Source organism: Chenopodium album, chromosome 8 (assembly GCF_948465745.1).
Source record: "Chenopodium album chromosome 8, dcCheAlbu1.1, whole genome shotgun sequence".
Taxonomy (NCBI): Eukaryota; Viridiplantae; Streptophyta; class Magnoliopsida; order Caryophyllales; family Amaranthaceae; genus Chenopodium; species Chenopodium album.
In genome coordinates, this window is record NC_137841.1 from 32,764,144 (window position 1) to 32,772,801 (window position 8,658).

The window sequence follows — 8,658 nt, forward strand, 5'->3', positions numbered from 1 at the left end:
GCAGATCCCTACCTAAATTTCCGCACCTTTTTTCTCCCTTCAAGTTTCAAACTTGTGCGTCGGAGGCGGAGCACCACCCAACCGGTGTCTCCGTTTGTTTTGCAGGTACAGCTCATCCCGGATCAGTCTTCGTGTCGTAACTCTCCCAAGGGACAAAAACACCCAAAACAAGCTTGGTCCGTTTGCACATTGTGCAGGCGACGCTCTAATAAAATTTGAGCTTGGTATGTCTGCTCATGGTACAGGCGACACTCTAATAAAATCCTTAGCTTGGTCCGTTTGTACATGGTGCAGGCGGCGCTCTAATAACATGTTAAAAGACAAGTTTGGAAATGAAGGCAGATTTTCATTAACAAGCCAATATTTACACAATTTAAGAAGTAGTACTTTTTTAAGTAATCTACATTCCATGTTCTGGGCAGCTGCCTGCCATCTGGTGTCTCCAAACGGTAGGTGCCGCCTCCTACTTCTTCATAGATTCGGTAGGGACCTTCCCAATTTGGGGTTAGCTTCCCTTGCTCATTCACCCTACCGGCTGCCTCCATTTTCCGTAGAATAAAGTTCTTAACCTTTAGGGGGTGTTTAAATGTTACCAGCAGGCAAAAAACTCTTGGAAGAAATTAAAAGGAAACTAGGCAGATCAGGTGGTCTTACCCCGCCTTTCTTGGCCTCCTTGGCCTCGACGGCTGCTCTCTTGGAGAGCGCACTTTCTTTGCGGAGTTGCGCAGCGGACTTAGCCGAGGTTTTCTCCGGATCAACCATCTTCAAGGCGTCGGCTGCAAGGAGAAAATAAAAAGTTAGTGAAAATAATAAAAAGTTTAAGTACAAAACAAAAAACAATAGAAAAGCCAGACAAAGCGGATCTACCCTTGGGAAACATGGTGCTTAACCCGAAGGCGGACATGAATCTTCCATCCTTAAAGAAATCCGGATGGCGGATCTAGTTCATAGGCACAATAATATGAATCCATTATTTGAACCCGAGCCCTAGGAGAGAGTGCCGGGACAGGACATTTTCTGCCCAAGAGAACCAGTTCCTTATTGTACCGGCGCAGCGTCCGATTATGTCTTAGAGTGGAGGAGGAGACCAAATAAAACTTCTCCTTCCACCCGGAACATTTGGACACCTAGTCCAAAGTCATCAGATACTGTGGCAAAGTGGTAACAGTATACCACGCCCCATGACCGCCTGGGGCCTTGCTCAAATAGTGCATATGAGCAAAGGCGGAAAAGCAAAGTATCCTCCGCCAGTTGTGATACGCCTAGGTTAGAACTTCGGTCGCTCACCGGCTGATGTCTTTTGGACATCCGGCTCTTGAAGATTTGGTCGTTCTTTAGACTACCCAGGTCGGGCGGCTATGAGTTGACCATGGGGTCGTTCAATTTTAGCCGCCTACATGCGCACGTAAGAGTGCTTTCTGCGACGATTGGACCCGAAGGGGTGTCGCCGGATGCCATATTCCACATTAGAGCAGACGATTTTACAAAAATACATAACCATCCGGCCATTGGCCTCTTGTCTTTTTCAAGACAGTTGTATATCCATTGCACAACTCTTTTTGCCCCAATGGGAGGGTTTGTGCAATTTTGGAATGAAAAGCCTAAGTAAGAACTTCAGTCGGTCACCGACTGATGTCTTAGGACATCCGGTGTTCCGAAATCTTAGTCGTTCTTTAGACTGCTCTGTTCAGACGGCTATGAGTAGACCAATTTGGCCGTTCAATCATTGCCGTCTGCATAGGTACGTAGAGCAAGCAGGTAGGCTGCTCTTTGCGACAATTGCACCCAAAGGGGTGTCGGCGGACGCCATTGTCCATGTTGGGACAGGCGATTTTATGAAAAAAGCAACCATCCGGCCAGTGGCCTCTGGTCTAGGTTGAGACCGGCTGTATAGCCACTAAGCGGTTTTGTGGTTAGTTTAGTTATCCGACCAGTGGCCTCATGCGAAATGAACACTGAATCGTCCACTAAGTTTCAAACTTAGCGACTTTACCAATTGGGCCGCCTGTGTATTTCTCAGTCGGCCTTTAAACTAAAAGGAAAACATAATTGAAAACCAAAGGGGATTTCTCATTAATAGACTCTTTGTTTACAAAAATTTACAATTCTCAGAAATATTACTTTTTCAAATTGTCTACATTCCAAGTTCTAGGTAGGCGCCTTCCGTTTGGGGTTTCCAGGCGGTAGGTGCCGTTTCTAACTTATTCATATATCCGGTAGGGGCCATCCCAATTTGGAGTCAGCTTTCCAAGCTCATTGGCCCTACCGGTTGCCTCCATCTTTCATAACACAAAGTCGCCAGCTTTCAAAGGGCGCTTGTGCACTTTCTTGTTGTAGGCTCTTGTCATTCTTAAACGGTGTATCTTGTGACGCAAGGCGGCATTGCCCCTGCGTTCTGGGAGTGAGTCCAAAGCCAGACGCATGGCCTCCCAATTTGTTTCTTCATCATAAAGCATTACCCTAAGGGTAGGCTCGTAATGTTCGATGGGCAAGACGGCTTCAGCACCGTAGACTATGAGAAAAGGGGTTTCCCCGGTTGACCCTTTGGCCGTCGTCCGGATGGCCCATAGGACATGAATCAGCTCTTCTGCCCATAAACCACCAGCTCTTTCAATTTTCTTTTTAATGCCGTCTGAGATGAGTTTGTTGAAGGCTTCAACCTGGCCGTTGGCTTGGGGTCGGCCGACTGATGCAAAATAGTTGGAGATCCCTTGATCCCTAACCAAGTCTTGAGCTGAGGCGTCTCAAATTGAGGACCATTATCAAACACCATAGACATAGGTACCCCAAACCCGATGATGATGTTCTTCCAAATGAAAGAGATAACATCCTTAGTCTTGATGTTCTTGACCGCCTCCGCCTCCACCCACTTGGTGAAGTAATCCACAACCACTAAAATGTAACGCTTTCCGCCTGGAGCAGGTGTATAAGGACCTACAATGTCCATGCCCCATTTTGCAAACGAGACTAGGCTGTGGATGGCCGTTAGATCAGTAGCCGGGCGTTGAATAAGTTTGCCAAATTTCTGACATTTGTCACATTTCTTCACAAGCTCTTTGGCGTCTTCCTCAAGGGTAGGCCAAAAGTAATGCCGCCTGGCTCTAACGGCTAGGGATCTGCCGCCTATGTGGGAGGCGCAGTATCCCGCGTGCTATTCTTCGAGAACTTCCTTCCCCTTCTCTGGAGTAACACACTTCAGAAGAGGCTTCAGAAACCCCACCTTGAAGAGTTCTCCGTTTCTTATCTCGAAATTTGCCGCTCTATTTTTCATGACGGCAGACTCCTGTGGCGAATCAGGGAGCGTGTCGTCTATCAAGTAAGCCCGAATGCCATCCATCCAGGTAGAGCCTCGGTCCAGTGTTCCAATGGGCTCTTCGTAGATGCTTCTTTTTTCTAGAACTTCCCAAAAGACTGACCGAGGCGTATCACAACAGGCGGAAGATGCTAATTTGGACAAAGCATCCGCCTGGTTGTTTTCAGACCTGGGCACTTGGCTCAAGGTGAACCCTTCGAGTGCCCCAGCCTCTTCTTTGACCGCCTGTAGATATTTGATCATTGTCGGATGGGTAGCCTCATATGTACCTTCGTACTGGCTAACGACCAATTGAGAATCTGAGTAGGCGTCAACTTTGGTTGCTCCTGCTGCCTTACACATGCGGATTCCAGCCAGCAGGGCTTTGTATTCCACCTCATTATTTGAGGCCTGATATTTGAACCGTTGTTCATACTCATATTTATCTCCTTCTGGAGATTCATAAATTACGCCTGCACCACAGCCATTCTTTATTGAGCTCCCGTCTACATACACTTTCCAAACCTGATCAGGATTATCAGGAGCCACCGAACGGGTCATTTCAACAATGAAGTCGGCAAACGCCTGACCTTTCACTGCCTTTCTTGGTTCGAAAGTGATTTCAAGGCTTTGCATTTCAATAGCCCATTTAAGCATTCTACCGGATGAATCCAGGGTAGACATTGGCAGCTTGAGTGGTTGGTCGGTGTAAATCACTACCGGATGTGCCAGAAAATAAGGCTTCAACTTCTTGAATGCCATATACAGAGCAAGGCCAAATTTTACAACCATGGGGTACTAGAGTTCGACATTTTTGAGGACATGGCTAATGAAATAGACGGGGAGCTGAATGTCGTCTCTTTCCGCAAGGAGAACGACACTGAGGGCATGATCTGAGACGACTAAGTACATATACAGCGTCTCTCTAGGCAGAGGACTAACGAGCCTCGGCAAGGAATGCAAGTGCTCTTTTAGCCTTTGAAAAGCCGCCTCAACATCATCCCCCCATTCAAATATGGTCTTCTTCCTGATTACTTGGAAGAAGTAAAGGCATTTGTCACCTGACTGGCTGAGGAAGCTCCCCAATGCTGCCAGGCAACAAGTTAGTCTCTGTGCTTCCTTGACAGTGCGGGGTGACTTCATGTCAATTACCGCCTGAATCTTCTCGGGGTTAGCCTCTATCCCCCTTTGATCAATCAGGAATCCGAGAAACTTCCCAGACTCAACACCAAAGACACATTTCTTAGGGTTCAACATGACTTTATGCCGCCTGAGGGTGGTGAACGTTTCTCGGAGGTCAGCAAGATGATTCGTCTGTTGCTTGGATTTGACTATCATGTCATCAATGTACGCCTCCACATTTCTCCCGATTTGATTAATGAAGACCGTATTAATCATCCGTTGGAAAGTGGCAGGCGCATTTTTTAAGCCAATCGACATCACAGTATAGCAGAATAACCCCTGATCAGTGACAAAGGTCGTCTTCTCTTGATCCTTTTTTCACACGGGTATCTGATGGAAGCCGGAATAGGCATCCATAAAGCTCATCAAGGCGTGGCCGACTGTAGAATCGACCAGGCTGTTGATCTTTGGAAGCGGATAACTGTCCTTAGGGCACACCTTGTTGAGGTTTGTGTAACCAACACACATACGCCAGGTCCCATTCGGCTTCTTTACAAGCACAACATTGGTCACCTAGTCTTGAAAATTTCACGGCAGAATGAACCCAGCGTCCAACAGCTTTTTGACTTCGGCAGCTGCCGCCTGACTTCTTTCTTCGCCGTGATTTCTATTCTTTTGCCGGATGGGCTTTTTTTTAGGGTCCACGGCGAGTTTTTGGACAGCAAGATCCGGTCTTATGCCTGGCATCTCTTCCACTTCAAAGGCAAAAAATTTCTTTGACTTCTTTCAGCAGAAGATGAAAATCTGCACCCAACTTAGCATAAGAAACCGTCCCAACCTTTACAGTACGCTCTGGACGACTGTCGTCTAGAGGTATATTAACATGTTCCCCGGTCAGTGATTGCTATTTTTTCTCTTTCTTCACCTCCACCAGCACAGGGGCCTTTCTTTTCTTTCCAGCTGCTAATGGGGCTTGGTCGGCATCCTTGACATTGTCAAGGTCTATTGGTTCCTGCCCTTGGCCGTCTGGGGCCACAGTATCTTTGACGGCTGAGAGATAACACTCCCGGGCCGTCTTTTGATCCCCATTCAAGGAACCAACAGAGCCGTCATCCCTCTCAAACTTGATGAGCATGAGAGAAGGGATGATTACAGCCTTGGCTTCGTTGAGGGTGGGCCGGCCCAGAATAATGTTATAGGCAGTCAACTCCTTTTCCTTTCTCACCCAGCCGGATTGGTAGATCAACCCTTCCAACTGGGTAAACCATTCCACCCCTGAAGCCAACTAGAGGGTGTGTCACTGGGTGCATGCTGCTGACATTGTATTTCAGCTTTTGCTGGCACCGGAGACTGATGATATCCGATGAGCTGCCGATGTCAATAAGGATTCGCCCAACCAGCTGGTTGGCAACCTTACATTCAATGACGACCGGGTCGTCATGCGGACGGCGAACACTGCCCCTATCCTTCTCAGTGATCAAAACGTCTGGGAAGGAGGAGCTAACAGACGCCTGCTCATCATCCTCTTTGTCCATCTTTCGAAGATGGCTCTTGGTGCCCCGGATGGTAGGACCACCGCATGAGAACCCGCCTGCTATAGTGTAGACCGGCTCCTTATCAGTGTCCGAGCTACTAGAAGGATGGGGTGTCTTAGCCGACTGCCCCTTGTTCTTCTTATCACAGCCTTTGGACTTAGAGATGTAGGACTTTAACATCACCTTGTCAGCCAGACGGTTCAACGCCCGTTGAAGGCTGAAGCAGTCGTTGGTGTCATGGCCAACTTCCTCATGATATTGGCAGAATTTGTTCTTGTTCCGTGACTGGACGTAACTCTTCATTGGATTCGGCTTCTCAATGGTCAGCCGGTCCTTTATCTCCATGAGGATAGAGTTAGAGTCCTTGTTAAACTCGTACTTGGGCACGTACGGTTTAAGATCTTTTTTCTTCTTCTAGGACGGCTGGTCAGAGTCACTAACCGCCCAGACTTCTTTTCTCTTTTTGCTCTCATCTTTCTTCTTTGCCGGCAAAGAAGGCTCAGCCGGCTGTCTTTTTGTTTGTCAGACTTCTTAAAGTCCGACTAGGTACCAGGCGAGCAGAGGTCGGTCGCTTGAATATAGCTTTCCGCCTCCCTCAGGGCCGCCTGTAAAGTGAAAGCCCCTTTTCTGACTAGGTCGAACTTAAAAGTCGACCCGTCTCTCAGACCCTTGAAAAAGTCTGTAAAAGCGATCTCGTCGGGCAGTCCTTGAATCTGAATTCTGATCATATTGAACCGCCTGACATAGGAGCGCAATCCTTTTCTCTCCCCCTCCTTTTGGTGCTCAAGTCTAGGCTTTTTTTCTTCGCAGGGATGTTCATCGAGAAGTTGGAAGCGAACAGGAAGGCAAGCTTCCTGAAACTATCAATGGACCTGGCTGGCAGGTTGCCAAACCATTTTTGGGCAATGCCCTTCAATGTAGCCGGGAAGCATCGACAGCAAGTGGCATCATCCAACCCCTGTAAATACATGAGGTTGGTGTAAGCCATGAGGTGATCTTCCGGGTTGGTGGTACCGTCAGAGGTACCAACCAACACATTTTTAACCTTGGCCGACTGTGCCGCCTCGGTTATCTCCCGGGTGAACGAAGAAGGTTGTTCACCCAGGCGGAGCAGACGGAGAGTCCAGTCCAAAGGTTGGACGTTGTTGTATGCCGCCTGACCTCCAAAGAGGGTCGGCTGCATGAAATAAGGGGGATACAGACCGTAGACCTGAGAAGGTATATACGGTGCAGTCCCAATCATCTGAGGACCAAAATGGACAGTATTCCTGTAGAGGTGTTGTTGAAGCTGTCTGGAAAGTTCGACGTAGAAGCCGACTCAGACAACTGCTGGTTTCTCTTGCGGGTGATGATCCCCCGGGCGTCAAGAGTTGATTTTTTGCTTCCCACCGGCTGTTGAGTCCGGCGGGGAATGTTGACATTCCTCTTAGGCAGAATAATCTTGGACCAATCAATAGTCCTTGCTGCCTTCCCCTTTGGATGAGGAGTTGGCTGCCGATCTCTGACTGACTTCCCCTTCTTCAGAGGAGTCTTTTTTGCCGCCAGACCTCTACTTGGGCCAGCCCGGCTCTTAGAAATCAGATCTTTGATTTCACCCTTAAAACTTATCATGAACTTCATGAGTTCGTCTCGGGTGATAGGAGTTGATCCACTTGCCATAAGGGTTTCCCCTTCCTGCTGCCCAGGGGGTCAATTTGTACCCGCCTGGCTGGCACCCCACTCTAGAGTGTCTCTAGGCCGGATGCATTTGGTTATCAGGGAGCCATCTTCGGCTGTATAGGTTTCAACCTCAGGATCTTCATACTCTTGGTCTGTGAAAACTTCTGGGTCGCCGCCCAGACGATAAGGAGGTGGCACAGACTCTTGAACCATCTTTGAGGTACTCTCCCCACAGACGGCGCCAAATGTTTTGGGTATTTTTGTCCCTCGGGAGAGTTACGTCACAAAGTCTGGTCCGGCGTGAGATGTACCTGCAAAATAACGGAGACTCCGGGTGGTTGGAGCTCCGCCTATGACGATCAAGTTAGTAACTTGAATAGGAGTAAAAAGATGCGGAAATTTAGGTGGGTATCTGCTCCGATTCCAAGCTCAAGATGTCTCTATCAAAGAGTAAACTGTGTAATAAATGGTAAAAACGTGCCTCCAAATGGAGGAAATCTCCCTATTTATAGGGTCCTCGGGAATTGTGCCCTTGATTAGGTCATCAAGCCCTAATCATTGGTGGGCTGCGCCGTTTTGCGGCTTTCTCGGGATTTAGGCCATGAAGGCCGCCTTTTTGGGAGGACACGTGTCAATCATTGATTTGTCCTTTATGGACTAACCCTAAGATGACACGTGTCACTCTTTGACTACACCACATGTCAGGGTAAAATTACCCCAAACAAGTTGAATAGAAGTGATACAGTCGGGTAATTCATAAGTTAAACAAAGGTGGTACAACTGGCGGCTTACACCTCCCTTCTTGGCCTCTAAGGCCGCCTTCCTCTCCAAAACCTTCTCCTTCCTCAATTGAGCAGCCGACTTAGCAGGCGTCATTTCTAGAGGCACCATGTTCTTCCCTTCTTCTGCAAAACAAAGGAAACACTTGGTCAAAAGATGAGAAAAAACCAAAGATATCAACATAGACAACAAATTACCGAGTGTGTTATAAGTCTACCCCGCTTGAACATAGGGCTAAGCCCACAGGTGGAGAGGAAGGCCTCATTCTTA